This window comes from Rhagoletis pomonella, unplaced genomic scaffold (assembly GCF_013731165.1).
Source record: "Rhagoletis pomonella isolate Grant_MI unplaced genomic scaffold, Rhpom_1.0 Rhpom_scaffold_02277, whole genome shotgun sequence".
Classification (NCBI taxonomy): domain Eukaryota; kingdom Metazoa; phylum Arthropoda; class Insecta; order Diptera; family Tephritidae; genus Rhagoletis; species Rhagoletis pomonella.
Genome location: NW_023460831.1, coordinates 1 through 18,677, shown reverse-complemented (window position 1 = coordinate 18,677; position 18,677 = coordinate 1). Strand labels below are relative to the sequence as shown.

General features: G+C 34.4%; 1 long non-coding RNA gene across 1 annotated transcript; it reads right to left on the bottom strand.

Annotated features, from left to right (window-relative positions):
• Nucleotides 1-452: 452 nt before the first annotated feature.
• On the bottom strand, nt 453-18,650 carry LOC118753262. The gene is made up of 5 exons (XR_004994788.1): nt 18,468-18,650; nt 18,307-18,397; nt 17,620-17,693; nt 17,359-17,533; nt 453-847 (listed from the first exon to the last, which is right to left on the bottom strand). It is a non-coding gene; the product is annotated as an uncharacterized LOC118753262 (long non-coding RNA).
• Between the last annotated feature and the right edge of the window lie 27 nt (nt 18,651-18,677).

Sequence of the window (18,677 nt, the reverse complement as noted above, 5' to 3'; positions counted from 1 at the left end):
AACAAATAAAAGATAAGAGTAAACAAATAAGTTACAGCAAACAGTATATTTTTTAAAATGGATGTAAAAAAGGAAATTTAAAAACAATTATTATGTCGAGGAGATTATTGAACACCGTGAAATTGTGTAACGAGACGGGATGGTGCTCCGAAGAACTATCTGCAACTTTTAAAACAGTTGCAAACTTTTTATACTGTGAAAATATCGCTTACATCAGAAAGATTGACCTGGAAACATGTAAGTCCTTATTAAAAAAAAACAGATAGTAAGCCGGGCCGTACATGCTCACCCTTGCACTTGTTTACGATGCCGTGCTGATGTGTTCATCAGTGAAAATCGATGGGAACCAAGCAAGATGGAAACAATTGAATTAAGTTCTGAATCCGACACTGATAACGAATTTGTATATGGAATATACATACTTGGTTAATATAGAAAGTATCTGGCAAAAAATACTGGAAGATCTCATTTATGCACCGCTTCCTTCATGCTTAGGGACACTCGCGACACTGCCATTAGAAAAACGGTTCTCAGCTAGCTGGGGCCACTAGCACGAACACTCGCGCGAAAAGAGCATGCGCGGCGGGTATAATGCCCACCAAATAACTTTTCATAAGCATAATAACAAGTAAAAATATTTACCGATATCGGGCGCTCAAGTTGTGCATTTTTGTCTTGACCTCCGCCACCGTGTAACGGAATCCATGGCTTTCGAGCACCGCAGCCATTTCCTGAAGTATATGGCTATTTTTTCTACAGCCACGCAACTCGCTCATCTTCTCACCCCATATTTCCAATAAAGCCCGCTCGCCTGCCTGGTTCCACTTGCTGGCACTTTTTCTCTGTACTAAAAATATAGTAAATAAATACATCACCAATTTAATTCAACAATTTATAAATTTTTAACAATAACTTACATTTTGTAGCGAAGAAAAACAAAAATAACACAACAGAGAACTGTCAAATCGAATTAAGAATGCGCCGTGGGAATGGGGTAATTCACGATAGTAATTGGGAGAGCGAACAAAGTAATTCAGGATGCTGTCGGAAAATGGTATTACCCCCTTATTCTAGATCCCGAATTTTCGTAATTCGTAATTCGTAGCTACGCTACGAAAAACAAAAAATCCACATGCTGCAACCCTTGCGGAAACATGTGCAGCATTGCCAGCTATCAGTTGTTTTTCGAAGATAGCTGAATGAAGGAAAACAAAGTGGAAAGCACTCATCATGTGCTTGTTTATAGTAAAATTTATTGATTTTCAATATTTTGAGGAAAATTATGGATTCTGATGCATTTGCAGTTATAGCAGCGGAGTAAGAGCGCGCTATGGCAATGGACTCACAAAGGTATGCGGAGCTGCCGGGCATAGTAACCATGGGGGCATCTATGTTAGCTTCTGGTTGAATTGTTGAACCACAAGCCAGAACTCCTGCTATGCCTGAAGCTCTGGTTCTCAATCCAGTTAATGCAATAACAGCTTCTTCCAAGCCATTGAAAACATGCATTTTGTTAGGTCCACCACCTGTTGCGCTTGCTTCTGCCTTCGGCCGCGCTTAGGGATTATAAGCCTTACTAAGTAGAATTCTCCTTTCTATGTTGCGGGGAAAAGGGGCTTCCGCATGTCAAAGGTATACAACATTTCTTGTGCATACCACTCCGGCTACGCCGTCCACAGTATTTTTGCGCAGAACCCCCGTCAAAATTTGCAAAAAAGTGGATAGTGCAAACCGAGTTTATTAATAAGCTAGTGGTAGAGAATTTGATACATTTATATTAAAAAAAATTTAAATCCTTTGATTACACGTGTAGACACAACAACCGAAAATCGTTATACAAATAACTAAACCGGACCCAAGTTTCTCGATAAGGGGCAACAAAGATTCTTTTTTGCTCGTTTATATGAAGCAGTGGATAAAAATATACGTATATGCGAAAGGCAAATTTGTCTGTTTAAATGAACACCACCAATATTTCTTGCAAACACACATTCATTTACAATTTTTATTTCGCCTCCGACACAGAATTGTTTTCGTACAAAATTACGCAAAAAAGCTTACTCGTTCGTTTTCAGTCATGTCATTGTTACGGATTTCGAAAGTTCGATAATACGATTCGGATTGCAGCATACTATTTCTACGATTCGTAGCAAAATCCGAATACGAAAGGGTTGCAGAATAGGGGTGTTATTCTTAAATAGCCCATTTCGCGACTACAAAAGCCATAAAGATTATTTGTTTACACAAAAATAACTTTTGTAAAACAAAATGAGATCGTGTATGTATTTCAATAACACATTTTATAACAAAAACCATGAAGAACATGTTTACAAGGAAAGGAGTTCACAGCATACATATATATGTATGTAGGCATGTGCATCTTTTATAGTCCAATTCCAACAATGTGAGCAACATACAACTATCGATAGTGTTTAGAAAAATTCTATAGTGGCAGCAAAATGAAACCGTCGATACTATCGATAGCCCCATCGATAGTTTTCATTACTGTAGTGCGCATATATATCCCCATTCCTCTAATGGGCTGCCATGATTCAATAATACAAGGTTCGATAAACTGACAGTTCTCTCTCTCGCACCGCTCCCTTAGCAGTGGCACAGTGTTGCTGCTTTGCAAATTTACTTGTAAAAAGTGTAGCTTTGCTGTGAAATAGAAGTATAAGCTTTTGTGCAATATGTTTATTTATATATGCATATGAAGCACATTTAACTGATGAAAACATAAATTGTTTTTAAATTGGATGTGTACATAAATCTCATAGTAGTTTTATTTTAATTTTGAGTCCTTTTGCATTTTTTATACAGCTAAATAGCACATAAATTACGTAATTCACGTAGATGTATTAATATTTCGTTCAATATTTCGTTTAAACTGCCAGATTTCCTGCAAGTACATTAGAATTTACAAAAGGAATTTCACTACTAATTGCCTACTTTGCGTACTTTTCTATTACCATTTTCGCAACAAGGGATTGCATCCTCCCCCTTTCTCTGTCCTTCGTAAATGCAGCCTTTTGTAAGGGAGTGTCAAACCGCGGCTGTCAATAATTATCTAACCTTGTATTATTGAATCATGATGGGTTGCTTTTCAAAAAAGATGTTGAAGCATAATAAGTTTTGCGCTTCCGATACAAGTATTTTTTTCGATACCTACTTGGATCGCAGTAAAAAGTATCGAGTAAAAAACTACTTGGAAAATTGAGAAAAGTGGACTTGGATTTAATTGTATCGATTTATCCCAGCCGAAATCTCCAGAACTGTGCTATCCAACGCTAAAAAACGTAAATTTTAAATTGAATGCACAAAAATAAATTAAACATCAAATTGTTTGAAATCTATTGAGGAAACATCAAATTATTGTGTGATTCATTTTTCTCAAATGCTTAAAGAGTTATAAGTAAGAAACTCAACAGTATCTAATATTTGACATAAGTGGACGGCCCACGCCCAGTTTCAGAAAAATTTTACGAAAAACCAATTTTTGCTTAAGATCCATTGAAAATATTATTTTGGAGCTAATGTTTAAAAATTTGCCAACCGCACTGCCCAAAGATCTGAAAATCCTTACACACATATATGTATATAAATTCATGGCGGTATTTTAGACAAAAGTTACTTTATGTATTTAACGTTTTCAGTGAACTTTATGAAGAATATTATCTAACGATCACGCTTAAAGCCAACCTGTTATGTTTTAGTATGTTAGTGTGCCATCAAAAAAAGGGGAATTCTGAAGCCATTTACGCAAAGACCTATTCGGACAATATGTTTTATATTTCAAATATTTTCAAAGGCACACAGCTGTGAAAGGTCTTATTTTATACTTTAATGTGTAGTTAATATGTACATAAACCAATAATAAAAATTTAGTAATTGCTGAATGTGAAAAATTAAAAAAATTTAAAATATTACCTTTTTGATAATTAGGAGTGACAGACTTCAAATTGTTACAGTTTATTTCCAATGAGAAGGACATATTTATCTCAACGCCTAATGCATTTTCCAGTATTACATTTACTATTTGCCATGATTTTTGAAAGTCTCCATTTTGCGCTGAAAAAGTTAAACTCAAAAAACGTACAAAAGGTACCCAAAGTGACACGTCAAAATTGTTATTTTAAATACTTTTATTATTTATAAAAATTTAAATGACATTATTAAAGTAAAAGAAATTGAATAAGTTACAAAAACTCGTCACATTTGTTATTAAAATGGCCCCATTTTTTAATAAAAAGTAAAACTGCAATAATAAAATTAATTTAAAGGCGAATGACAAAAAAGCACACGGTTCCGGAGATTCGCCCATATACATACATATGCATATTTTTACAAGATGTTTTTTAAAAGGCGTTGAATAAACGTATATTTGTTTTAAACATTCGTTGTTTCTGTGAGCGTTTAAAACTTTTTGTTGATACACTTTTATTTGATTTGGTACATTTTTTTCTGACGTTTGATACAATTTGGAAAAATTCATTTAGCATCCCTGGTTAGCACTAAAAGGCTTTGCCTTGGCGGCCAATTAATTCAAATGTTGAGTGCCTAGCGCTGATAGGTGGGCGAACAGAAGAAGGTCTTGAGTAGGAATGTACCGGATAACCAGATGCCGGATACACACTCTTAAGTTTAAACTTTGCTTCCTGGCGCAAAGAGAGAAACCGGCTTCTAATTGAAATTATTTAAAGTGAACTTCATATTAAAAGTAATTTTAAAATGAAATGTATAGAATTCTTTGACTATTTAAGCACTGAAGATGGAAATTATATCATTATTGCTTATCAAAAATGTTCTAAATATAAAATAATTTTTTGGCTTCTGGTACAATGATATGTACACCCATGTTAAAATGAATAACACTTTTATTTTTTTATGAGCTATAATTTATTTATATGCCAAAATATTGTTAAAAACAATTACTCTGGCGTTTTAACGTATTATCCGTTACTTACATTCATGATTTTGCTTTGAACAAAAATATACTGAAAAGTACTGTTTTTTTAACGTGAAAAAGTCTAACGCACTGATTTCGCGCATAAAAAATCTGGCAACCCTAACTACAAGTGTGTGTAAGGTTCTTTGGATGGAGTTACCCATTGCTCTGACTACAAATAGACCCATGAACCAAAAAGACAAGATCACGACAGCAGAAGAGTGGCCCGTTATAATCGCACTTATGAAAAAAGTAGGGCGATTTTGACATAAGCCGTTTGTTTACATTTGTTCGTTGTTTACAATTTGGTGGTGGCTTTTTACTGCAATTTTCTTAATTTTCGCTTGTGACAACGTGTGCACACATAAGGTAAAGAATAATTTAACACAACGACATGATTTATAGGAGAATTTGCATAATAAAAATGATTATTCATGCGTTCCACAATTACGCGTTTTTTTTGTTCTCTTCGTTGTTTACTTCTTACAACAAAGATGGCGTCGAGATTTCAACAGCTAGAAAATAACTTTTTTCTTTCTTTCCTTAAGGCGTGATCTTGTGTCTTTCGTTCATGAAATAGACCCCCTTATTCTAGAACCCGAATTTTCGTAATTCGTAATTCGTAGCTACGCTACGAAAAACGGAAAATCCACATGCTGCAACCCTTGCGGAAACATGTGCAGCATTGCCAGCTATCAGTTGTTTTCCGAAGATAGCTGAATGAAGGAAAACTAAGTGGAAAATAAATAAAAAAACACTAATCATGCGTTTGTTTATAGTAAAATTTATTGATTATCAATATTTTGGGGAAAATTATGGATTCTATGCTATGGCAATGGATTCACAAAGTTATGCGGAGCTGTCGGGCATAGTAACGATGGGCGCATCTATGTCAGCTTCTGGTGGAATTGTTGAACCCCAAGCCAGCTCCTCCTATGCCTGAAGCTCTGGTTCTCAATCCAGCTAATGCAATAACAGCTTCTTCCAAGCTATTGAAACATGCACTTTGTTAGGTCCACCACCTGTTGCGCTTGCTTCTGCCTTCGGCCGCGCTTAGGGATTATAACCCTTACTAAGTAGAATTCTCCTTTCTGTGTTGCGGAGAAGAGGGGCTTCCGCATGTCAAAGGTATAAAACATTTCTTGTGCCTATCACTCCGGCTACGCCGTCCACAGTATTTTTGGGCAGAACCCACGTCGAAATCTGCAAAAAAGTGCATAGTGCAAACTGAGTTTATTAATAAGCTAGTGGTAGGAAATTTTAAACATTTATCTTAAATAAAATGTGAATCCTTTGATTACACGTGTATGTTACACCGAAAATCGTTGTACATTAACTAAACCGGACCCAAGTTTCTCGACAGTGGATAAAAATATACGTATATGCGAAAGGCAAATTTATCTGTATAAATGTACACCACCAATATTTCTTGCAAACACACATCGATTTACATCTTTTATTTCGCCTCCGACACAGAATTGTTTTCGTACAAAATTACGCAAAAAAGCTTACTCGTTCATTTTTTAGGCATGCCATTGTTACGAATTTCGAAAGTTCGAAAATACGATTCGGATTGCAGCATACTATTTCTACGATTCGTAGCAAAATTAGAATACAAAAAAGTCGCAGAGTAGGGGTGAGAAATTCGTTTATTTTTTACTTCGTTTTGCTACCTGCTTCGTGGTGCAACGCAACGTAGCACGAAGTATGGGTGCGTTCAGAAATGCATCAAGCCAAAGCATCAGAGTCTTTTATTTCTAAACTATAATTGATGGAAATGTTTTGTTTGAGCAACTAAGTTCCAATTCGGCTTTTAACCGTCGTTGCGCATATTTGACATTTCCATCAATTATAGTTTAGAAATAAAAGAGATTGATGCTTTGGATTGATGCATTTCTGAACGCGTCCCTATAACAAGAAAAATGCTACTGCGGTTTGCGTTTCTGGCTCTGCTCCTCAATGAAGAGTCCTCATCTATTCACCTTGAGAGCAGTAGCAAAAATTAAAACTATGAAATAGCCTAGCTTTTTCAATCACTGGCTGTAATAGGCGGCATTCACGGTACGTCTAACTCGCGAGTCATTTGTGTACGTGTTGACTCGCCTTCGACCATTGTGTACAAATACAAGTGAGATATCTTAGCAATAGACGTCATCCTGGGCCACAGCTGCGATCATCTGTTTTCTAGAGTTGCTTATTTTGGTCTAAAGTGCGGTTTTTTGACCTGAGTTGCATTAAATAGTCTCTTAAAACTTGGTAGTATTTGCTGTTCAAATGGTAACATATATGCCCAAAAACTTGAAAAATATTAGATGATTGCTTTTTAAAAATGCTATTTATAAAATTTGGTTTTGATTGCGACATTAGAAATATTCAGATTATAAAAGTTTTTCACATATGTTTTAAGATTTTAAAGCTTTTAAAATGTACGGTAGAATGCAACAATGTGCTTGAATTTGTTTGCTTCTTCGTCAACTTATTCGTTTGCAGACTAGAAAAATGGCGAACAGCCATCAAAATACTGATTCAAAATACACACAAATGGGTGCGCGCAGCAAAATTCAGCCCTAATGGTAAGTTCATTTCATCGTGCGGCGACAAGTTAAGAATTTGCGATACATTTTCAGGCGAATGTATGCGAACGTTCACCGGGGGAAGAGGTATGGGACGACAGCTGGCATGGCATCCAGACGGCAATCTGGTGGCTTTAGCATTAAGTTGTAACCGCGTTAAGATATTTGACAAAGCTGAAGGCGAGCTAATACAGTGCATTCGTCGCCGGAGAATGATGTTGCATTTCACCCAAGTTGAAATTTCTTGGTGACTGGCGGCGATGACGATACAATAAGATTGCTTGATTTATTAGAAGGTCGGCCAATTTATACACGGTAGTAGTGCACTTTAGCGGAACCATATAAAATACATTTTTTCCTGTATTCAACAGTTGCCCGTTTGGAAATCTAATTTGCATACATTTGATGCCAATAGCGCGCAACAAACAAGCCAGTTCTCAAAGAGCCCAAATTGATTTTAGTCATGCAACAGCTCCACATAACTCCGCCATAGACACACCAGTTGCTGGAGTACCAAAAAGCTGTGATGACAGTATTTTAATTGATCCACGACAATCGTTGGCATATGGAAGGCGTGATGGAAATTTTCTGGTGCTTGATAGCCAATATACTACAAGAGTGAAACGCTGTGATAGTATTTTTTCTCAAATTTTCATCTTTTATTTGCAGTTACATTAAGAAGCTCATAGAGGACAGAGCGGTTGGTGAGGAAGGTGTCGAGTTACTGCTGTACTGCAACTGGGAAAATCCGCATTTCGCACGTGCCCCACTCGTATGGAATAGTAGCTTATGTCGAAAGGCTGGTTTTAGTATAATGCGGCATTCGCAGCATACCCTCACTGGCGCCGAGCCGTTGAAGAAATTTTGGATAAATAAACGTGCAAGAAATAGTTCCGATACTAGCACGTCCATATTCTTGTTAAGGGTCATCAAAAAATTCCTTGTGTTGTAAATAATAAAGGGAATGCCGGATTATACTAAAGCCAGCTTACCGACAAAAACTACTATTCCATACGAACACAGAAATATAAATGTATCTAAAACTGAATAACTCAAATCAAATTGGATTGCATTTGCATAATATACCTAATATTGGAATCTGTTTTGATCGTAAAAAATACAACTTGCAGTCATTTAGATTATAGTTTTGAAAGAAATTGATTGCAATCGTAAATTATGTAAAAATTGTCAATAACAATCTGCCTAAAATTTATTTTCCCCATGTAACGGTTATAAAATACGTTAAATCCGCACTATCTGCATTAACAAAAAATATACATTGGAATATTTAAAATAAACCGATTCATATTTATTTTCTAATAAGAATTGTTTCTTAATTGAAAGTATTTTATACTAATATAATGTAGTGGTTAATGTTTTAAAATGAATTCGCAATATGTCCGCAGCTCAGGTTGATTTAAAGAAATCCGTTTAAATTTTTCGAATTACATCTACTTGAATACAGGATAGGCAGGGTTTCATACAAATGGTAGTTCCGTAAATATTTAAAATATGTTAGTTCATTCAATATTTGCATCTAGGCCAATAAATAATAACAAATAAAGCCGAAAAAAACAAAGTTTCAATTAAAACGAGTTTTTATAACCCCCCCATAAAATTCCGATTAATTTTAAATACGAAAATAACGATATTTTTTCATGGAGATTTATTTTTTTAATATACCTTGTTTATACCTACACAAAATCCGGATTAGCAAAAAAACCGATTGGACTCAACATATATTTCTTTACAGCATTTATCCCCCTGTCTTTATAGCGCACTCGATAAAGTCTTATTCAAAAGTAAACAAAATTGCTATTTTTAAACGACATTTTTTTAATAAATAATTTGCGCGGTTGACCGAAATGGAAACAAACAATAATTGTAATTTATTATAACAATAATACGAATTTAAAACGGGCTGTATAAAGAAAACCAGCCTATTGTCACTTCACTTTCCAATGGTGCTGATTGCTGCAAGAATTATTTAGCGATTTAGAGCATAATCAACACAATATATGCACATAAATATGTATTATTTCACAGATCTCAGGGTCAGCTTAGAAATACGTTACCAAAATTATATAAAATTTAAGTAGGAATTATTTTTATTTATAACGTAAAAGCGCTATCTGACCCAATCTGATAAGTATATTTCCCCTAAAGTTAACCCATTTTATTTAATTTGTCTCTCGTGAAAATATATATTTTATTTAAAATTTTCAGATATGTACATATATTTTAAATTTTTGCTTTAATTTTTGTCTCCTTTTAATATTTAATTAGATACCTTAAGATTAAAATAAGCTTAAAACGAAACAGCACAGCAACCCTTTTCTGTTCATCTTGAGAACACAAAACCCTCTTTTGTTAAAATTCGGCGCTGCACAAAATCCTGGCTTTTATATTTTCCAACAAAATACCACTTCGCAACCCTGGATTTTCACGAAGCGTTTCATTCGGGTCGTAGTTTGGCTACTTCGGGCCATTCGGTGTTGTATGCCATATTGGCTGCCATATTGTTCACACTGTCATCGCCATATTGAACACCCTGTCAACTATCTGTCAACCCTAAGATATCTCACTTGTATTCTTCCACAATGCCTTCGACTACACGCAGTTGAATCATTTAAAGTCATGCCGGGAGTCATGTTGGTGTAACTAACACATTTATTCTCACAAACACATCCAAACCGGCTCACGAGTATGCCGCCTATTACAGCCAGTGATTGAAAAAGCTAGGCTATTTCATAGTTTTAATTTTTGCTACTGCTCTCAAGGTGAATAGATGAGGACTCTTCATTGAGGAGCAGAGCCAGAAACGCAAAACGCAGTAGCATTTTTCTTGTTATAGGGACGCGTTCAGAAATGCAGCAATCCAAAGCATCAATCTCTTTTATTTCTAAACTATAATTGATGGAAATGTCAAATATGCGCAACCACGGTTAAAAGCCGAATTGGAACTTAGTTGCTCAAACAAAACATTTCCATCAATTATAGTTTAGAAATAAAAGACTCTGATGCTTTGGCTTGGTGCATTTCTGAACCAGCGTTGCCAGGTTGACGTTTTTAACGTCATTTGGACGTTTTTTGTATCCTGTTGACGTTTGGACGTTTTTTATGTAAAAAATTACGTTTTTTAACTTCCCAGTAATTTTTTTCTCTTACTAAATCTTGTAAGTAAAACTGATTTTGAATTATTTTCTTAATAAATCTTTACAAGCTTTGTGTTTTGCAGCAACTTCTTCCAAAGATATTTATTCTTTGGACACAGATGACTTAAATATGATGCATACCAAGCGTACGCGCATTTTTTTTTTTTTTTGATTCTTGGACTATGTTCAAAGGCTGGTTGTGTAAATACTTGAGGTTACGAGGCTGATTGTAATGTTTGCAATTGCACATTAAAAGCCAAATCAGGAAGAGCAACACGCACGCTCGCAAAAGCATCAAAAAAGCTGTAGCAGCATAAAAAGTCAGAAAACAGTAGGCGACTTTTTTAAGACTTTATTGAAAATGTAATGGACGCAAAAAAGGTTGAAATATTGCTATGCTCTTTCTTAACAGAACGTAATTTAGCATTTTCGACAGCCGACCCCCTTACCAAATGTCTACAAGAAAAAAAAAATTATTAAAAATCAACGCGATTATTTAGCCCCTTTAAAATTGTACATTATTGCACTGAAATTTAATGGGCTATCAAACTGCATACTCAAAAAAATTTAAAAAAATCTAAATAAAAAGTTAAAAATCTAGCTGAAGCTTTGCAGATTTTTTAAAATTTTTGCACAAAGTTTGAAATGTGGATTTATATTTTGTTTGTTATATAATGAGCTTTTATGGAAAAATAATAAACATTAAATAAACAAAAGAGAAACAGCCAAAATCGATCAAAATGGTGATGACTTAATCAGCTGTATGCATAAAATTATTTTTATATTAACGATCTCAAACCAGTGTACAATGAATTTTAAATGTGCAATGAAATTTTAATATACCTTACGTACACATGTACCTTTGTATACAATAAAAGTTTAATAAGAACAACTTTTTGTACATTCATTTGAATAAGACGTTTTTGGGTAGGAAATGACGTTTTTCAGACCACGAGAGACGTTTTCTCATGCCGAAGACCTGGCAATACTGTTCTGAACGCACCCATACTTCGTGCTACGTTGCGTTGCACCACGAAGCAGGTAGCAAAATGAACGAACGAATTTCTATTTGTAGTCAGAGCAATGGGTAACTCCATCCAAAAAATTTTACATACACTTGTAGTTAGGGTTGCCAGATTTTTTATGCGCGAAATTAGTGCATTAGACTTTTTCACGTTAAAAAAATCAGTACTTTTCAGTAAATTTTTGTTCAAAGCAAAATCATGAATGTAATAACGGATAATACTTTAAAACGCCGGAGTTATTGTTTTTAACAATATTTTGGTATATACATAAAATATAGTTCATAATAAATAATATAAAAAGAAACTTTTTAATATACAACGCTTTTATAAATGGACTAAAAAGTAGAAAATAATATTTCTCAGTCCCATAGAATTTGTTTTGATAACTTTTGATTTTGAAATTTTAGCAAAAGTCATTATAAACAATATATGAAATTGAAAATGAAAAACGTGGAGCGCATGCAATACAAAGCATTCGATTTAATTGACAATAGTCAAACTACATAACGTAGACCTAAAATTTCTACAGCGAAAGTAGAACTTTGAAATCGATTTTAAGCGGTCGTTATTCATATACCCACATACATACATACATATATTACTTTTCATATCAATTCAAGTGTATTACATGCGCCCCACGCTTTTCATTTTCAATTTCATAGATTGTTTATAATGACTTTTACTAAAATTTCAAAATCAAAAGTTATCAAAACAAATTCTATGGGACTGAGAAATATTATTTTCTACTTTTTAGTCCATTTATAAAAGCGTTGTATATTAAAAAGTTTTTTTATATTATTTATTTTCTACTTTTTAGTCCTGTCTGAATAAAAGTTTGCAATAGATAGTAAAATAATTCAACGGTATTAATAGAAAGGTGCACACACATGCATTTACATATGTATGTACATACAAACGAGCACCAATTAATTTTATTTAAAGAAATGGCGTGTCGTCTATTTCCGCTGTAGCAAACGTAGTACATAGGGCGACATCTAGATGTCATCTACCTCGCCCTATTCACTACAGCTGTCGCCCTATGCACTATGCTTTTTTATAGGAACTTTTCAAAGCTTTGCTTTGGTGTCGGACACACAACATTGAAAGTTTCTGGATCCACAACATTGAAAGTTTCTGGACGCACAACATTGCAAGTTGATAAAAGCGTTGTAAAAAAAAATAAAAGTGTTATTCGTTTTAACATGAGTGTACATATCATTGTACACAGAAGCCAATAAAATATTTTATATTTGACATTTTTGAATAGCAATAATGAGATCATTTCCATCTTCAGTGTTTAAATAGTCAAAGAATTCTATACATTTCATTTTAAAATTACTTGTAATATGAAGTTCACTTTAAATAATTTCAATTAGAAGCCGGTTTCTCTCTTTGCGACAGGAAGCAAAGTTTAAACTTAAGATCCTCCTAGTTGCTTCGTTTGAGTGTGGTATTGAAAATAAAAATTACATATTTTTTCAAACTGTGGACAAGTATCTCTATTTAAGGACTTCATCTATAATTCCTCATGGCTCAAATTAATTTTTTCAACTAAGCAAAAACTTTGAAAGGCTAATAATTCGCTAAAAAGAGTATCTAACTCTATGTCTTGTATGCAAAACTCTTTTACAATGTTAGTAAATTGTGAAAAAGAGTTGTAAGTTATGGACAAAAGCTATTCGACTATTTCAATTTGTTGTTAGGTATTAAACTGAAAGTTATTTTCGAGATAACTAGCAACACTCGACAAGAAAACTACAGCCTTCTTTTTATATAATTTAAGCACCATCATATTATCACAACTGGTACGTAACAACCCGGCGATATGCACATAAAACGATTGGACTTTTTGTTGTATTAATTTCTTGTGCATATGAAACATTAGCTCTGATCCAGTACTCCATGAACTTACAGGATTTTACACGAACTTGCAGGAAGTTGCAGGAAAAATGTTCCCGTACTCCAAAATCCTCCAAAATCCTCTAAATGAGAGCGACTTTTGGAGAGTTGTGTAGGGAATGAAGTTGCAAGATTTTACCCGAACTTTTTCTTCTGGTAAAATCATGAAAAGTGTCAAGCAATCACTGGTTGACGTTTTTACAGGAAAAATGGATTTTTTGTTCCCGTGCTTTTTGTTGTTACTCACTTTTTACTATCACTTCAGAGAGTAATTTTGCTGTTTGACAGTTTTACAGGATTTTTCACGAAAAGTATTGGATCAGAGCTATTATCTGAAACATGTCAACTATGTATAACGAAATTATTTTCTTCTTACTTCTTAACTTTTTACAGTACAGTTTAATGAAGTTCCAACGTTGTGCAAAAACCTTAAGAAAATCCTAAAGTATTTTGTTTGATTTTCGTTGTTGGTGTTGCCGACAGGGTAGGAGTGTGATGTAATGTGGAACAAGTTTCCGTCATCGCTTGTCAAATTTGGTTTGGAGACAAGCCGGTTTCGGCGTTGTGTGTATTTTGTTTGAATTGACCAAATTTGGTACATTTCTTTTTCTTTGGTCCATTGGTCCAATACTTTTTAAAATGGTCCATTTCACAAGCCTTTGGTTAGGTTATTATCACCCATTCACTTCATGCAATAGTTTCGCGTTTTAAATTTTTTCTATTTAATTGATGAATATTTCGTCCTATGCTGAATATCGTCATCGTCAGTAAAGCAACGATACGGCCATCGCCAATCATGTTACTGATGCGCTGACGATCGTCATATTCAGCATAGGGCCGATTGGCAACACCTGATAAAAGTATGAACTCGCCTTGCCACTGATCTTCAAATATGGCTAATCATCTGTCAAAGCACGCTTAAAAAATATCGCGGACCAATATTAAAGCGGCTGGCAAAAATATGGAAAGGAAGCAAAACTTTAACCATAGCATTTAGCACATGAAAATAATATTCGATTTCATCGAAAGGATATTAAACATCTTGAAATTATTACACTACATGAAGTTCTTTTTGATACTGATGTATCAATTTTGCCGCTACTCGACCAATTTCCTGCATTGGTAAATGATGCAGACATAATTGAATTTCAGTTTCACAAATTGAGGCTGAGTGAAGGTAACTTCAAAAACTGTACCAATATAGAACGTTTTTGGAATAAAGTAAGTTTGATTAAAAATGGATTGGGTGAAGCGGCCTTTGGAGAATTGTGTGATTTAGTTCATAACATTTTTAGTCTGCCTCACAGTTCCGCAGCAGCTGAGCGCAAAAATCTTTGATTAAGGTTAATTAAGAAACAAATTAAAATTTAAAACATTAAGCATTATAATGTTAATAATATACAGTTGAAGGGGTTAGAATCATAAGGGTCTAAGCGACATTTTTTGAAAATATAAGTTATACCCATATTTGTATAGTTAAATATAGTGTTTATTTGGTGACAAAGGGTAAACATTCTTTGAATTAGTTAATTCACATGCATTCATTTAGACAAGAATCATTTCAAATGCATTTACCCAGAATTTACAATAAGTAATCAATTTTAACCTTAATTATCTCAAAAAATTTCAGATCTTAGATCCTTTTGATTCTAACCCCTCCGATTGTAATGCACTTTGGATGCAATATAAAAACTGAATTGCCATAATTTCTTGATAAAGAGGAATAAACTCCACTCAATTTCCCGATGTAATAAAAATTGGTCAATTTTTTACCTTTTGGTCCATTTTTTGGTTCGAAAAATAGATTGGAAATGGCAACCGTGCTCTGAAAGCACCTTTCGAGTAACATTCGTTCGGTGTTCGAGTTCCATTATGTTCCTTTCGAATTTTGTTTATCCCCTTTCGAATTTTCGGAAATTTGGTACTCCCTGCATCTAAAACAAATGCCAAAATGGTGGAATTGTAGAAAATTCTTTTCGAAAGCAACCAAACACTCGGACGCCCACAAAAATGTAAGTAATTGCAATAATATTTAAGAAAATATGTATTCTTTTAAGCAATAAATCATTTTTAGGACAACTAAAACCAAACAACCAAATATAAAGCCTCGGCAATTTGATATATTGGCGTTTTCGCAATGGATTTACACACTTCAATGAGGCAGCGTGACATAAACTGCTGAGAAAGGCCTACGTGTTGGCCTTCACCAATTTGGTGTTGGTATCCTCCTTGCCCCAATAATTGCAGTGCGGCTGCCAGCTTAATAACACACCTTAGAAGACGCGAATGACTAAAACTCCAACACATTCACAAGTAAAATTAACACTTATGCAAAAATGTATATGCCAGTCGAGTCGGGTAGAAAAGTCACAAACATTTTACCTGTCATATGATTGACAATGCTGATAGAATACGATTTTTTTCGGTGACTATCATTTGACCGGTTATATGATTGTCACTGATGATGGAAAGGTTCACAAGAAAATAAAATATGTACATCATTATAAATCACAATAAAAAAATCTAGAAACGAAAGGACGCTGTCGAAAGTTTTACCAAGAAAGTGCTAAGAAATAAACGATAAGTATTTAGAAAAATAATTAAAGTGTTTTAAAATTAAACAAAAAATTTTAATAATGCTATGTGCAGAGAAAAGCTCATGTTGTTTAATATGACGTCGAAACTCACAAATTGTGATCAGTCATATTTGACCAACTTTTATAGCAAGTATGATTTGTCAATACTGACCTAAGATCCCATCAAGCATGATTATTGACCAATGTTTATATCATTGATGATTCACATGTATACGATTTTTTCCATCAAATTTTGCACATTGCCCTTAATATTTTGATAGAAACTTTCATACAAAGAAATGACGAGTATTTCTATGAGGATTGTCCGTCATTTTACCGGTCAAATGATTGTCACTGTTCTTGCAGGGACAGGTCCACAAAAAAAATCGATGAAAGGTTCCTTTGACCAAACCTAGTCTGTTATATGTTTTTGGGGTCGCTGAACACGAATCTGAAGTCCATTTTGCTCCACCAAGTCTGGATTATTTTCTAACCTCAAAAAACATCTCGGATTTTACTTTACAGAGAAAGTGTTCAGCGACCCCAAAAACATAGAATAGACTAGGTTTGGTAAGAGGAACCTTTTATCGATTTTTTTTTAAGTGAAACTTCTTAGGCGGCGGTATCGCAAAAATGGAGAGTGAAATTTTTAAAACTGAAAACGTTACATGAGTGAACGAACTCATTGCACATTTCAGCTCTGCCGCTACCAAGCAATATATGTATAAATGATGCAAGCGTGCTTCGCGTAACTATATCAATTCGTACATATGTACATATGTTTGTATGGATATATTTATGATGAAGCAAACGGGCTTTGTTGATGTGCTGATGGGCATATGTATGTATGTACCTATGGACACCAATGTTTTCATGTGTGTACATATGTTTGGATGGTTGGATATATATCCATGAACGAAAGACACAAGATCACGTAAGAACAAGAGAGTGAAAAAAGTCGATTTTTTGAGCGGGTTCTACGCCATCTTGTTTCGCTGGAAAAATAAACAAAACAATGTAAACGAAACAACCAAAATTGATTCACAGACGATTGATTTAGGAAATTTCTAACAAATTGTGGCATATTAATAAAAATAAATGTTGGAAAACGCGTTGTTGTGTTAAATTAACTCTTTTGTCGATGAATAAAAGTGAAAAATAGTGGTGTTCTCGTAAAATTACCTGTGTTTAGTTAGTTCATATCTCCGACATGTGCATGTGGTGCGCTTGATTCTGCGGCATAAAATTTATAGCTCCAGGAATAATCGCTCCTCAACATTACAACAGAGGTGTCCACGCGGTTGTGTGAGGAGCAAAAGTCTCGAAAGGGACCACCGTGGAACTTGATACATTTCATCTGAAAAATATGTAAAATGATTTACTAACAAACTACAAATAAAGATAGTTTGGTTTAAAAAAGTGGTGGTTTCGGCGTATACTTACTTTTGCTTAGTGAATAAATTGCTTGATTCTAGCTGGTTGAAGTAGTTCGTCCAGTACTGAGTTGGCGCTATAACCTGTATCGAAAAAAGACCAACCAAAAAAATACAAATGTATGTACATGATTAAATTAGTTTAAAAATGTACATAAGAAAGCCCACCAAACAATTTGTGTTGCCGGCAATAAGAAAACGTGTCGCCCTCGGAAACAAATTTATTGCCGGTAATATTGTCATCGAATCGATTTCCTATTACCGGTCGCTCTAAAACGTCCGCCGAAGGCAACTCGCCTGGGTGAGTCGTTTTCTTATTACCTGAATGAGTCCTTTTCTTATCGCTTCAGGCGATATTTGGAATAATTTTATTCTTCTTAATACTTCATTTATTTTTTTGTATAAAAATTGCAACTTACAATCGGAATTAATTCATTTTCTCGCTGTGAGACTTCCTATTTTTTTTTTTCAATCTTGTCCTTGGGCATAATTTAGATGCTTTTGGCCAATGCTATTGACGCCATATTCATAAGTTTCCGAATTTTCGAGAACTTTTTTATTCAAAATTGACATGAACGAAGTGGTGTTGCCGATTTGTCACCACAGCAATAAATCGGTGAGTCGCCAATTTGTTGCCATTGACGATTGTTGCCTATTTCTCATGTTTTGCATGGTGGGAGGTGTATTGTATACTTACATAAAAATACACAATCAACGCTTGAATTGCATAGTCATTATTGTGGGTTATCAGCCGCGGTTCGCCAATTTTTTAACGATTTTTGGAGTTGCTGAAAAGTGTAATCGAAAATAATTATTTGTAGTATAAAATCTTATGGAAATAAGTGTATCTCACCTTACCTCATTTTATTATTTTACGATATTTCCGCTTTCGAGAGCGTGTACTATCAGAAATCTGTCTGTTCAGAGTTCGAATTCTGATGAACATTCGTGCACGGAAAAACAGTCTCTTTATTCTGTCGTGGCAATTTACATGTTCCGCTTTTTTAATATGTTCCCCCAAATAATTGGCCATTGCTTGCAACCCAGTGCCGTTTATTTCTTCAAACA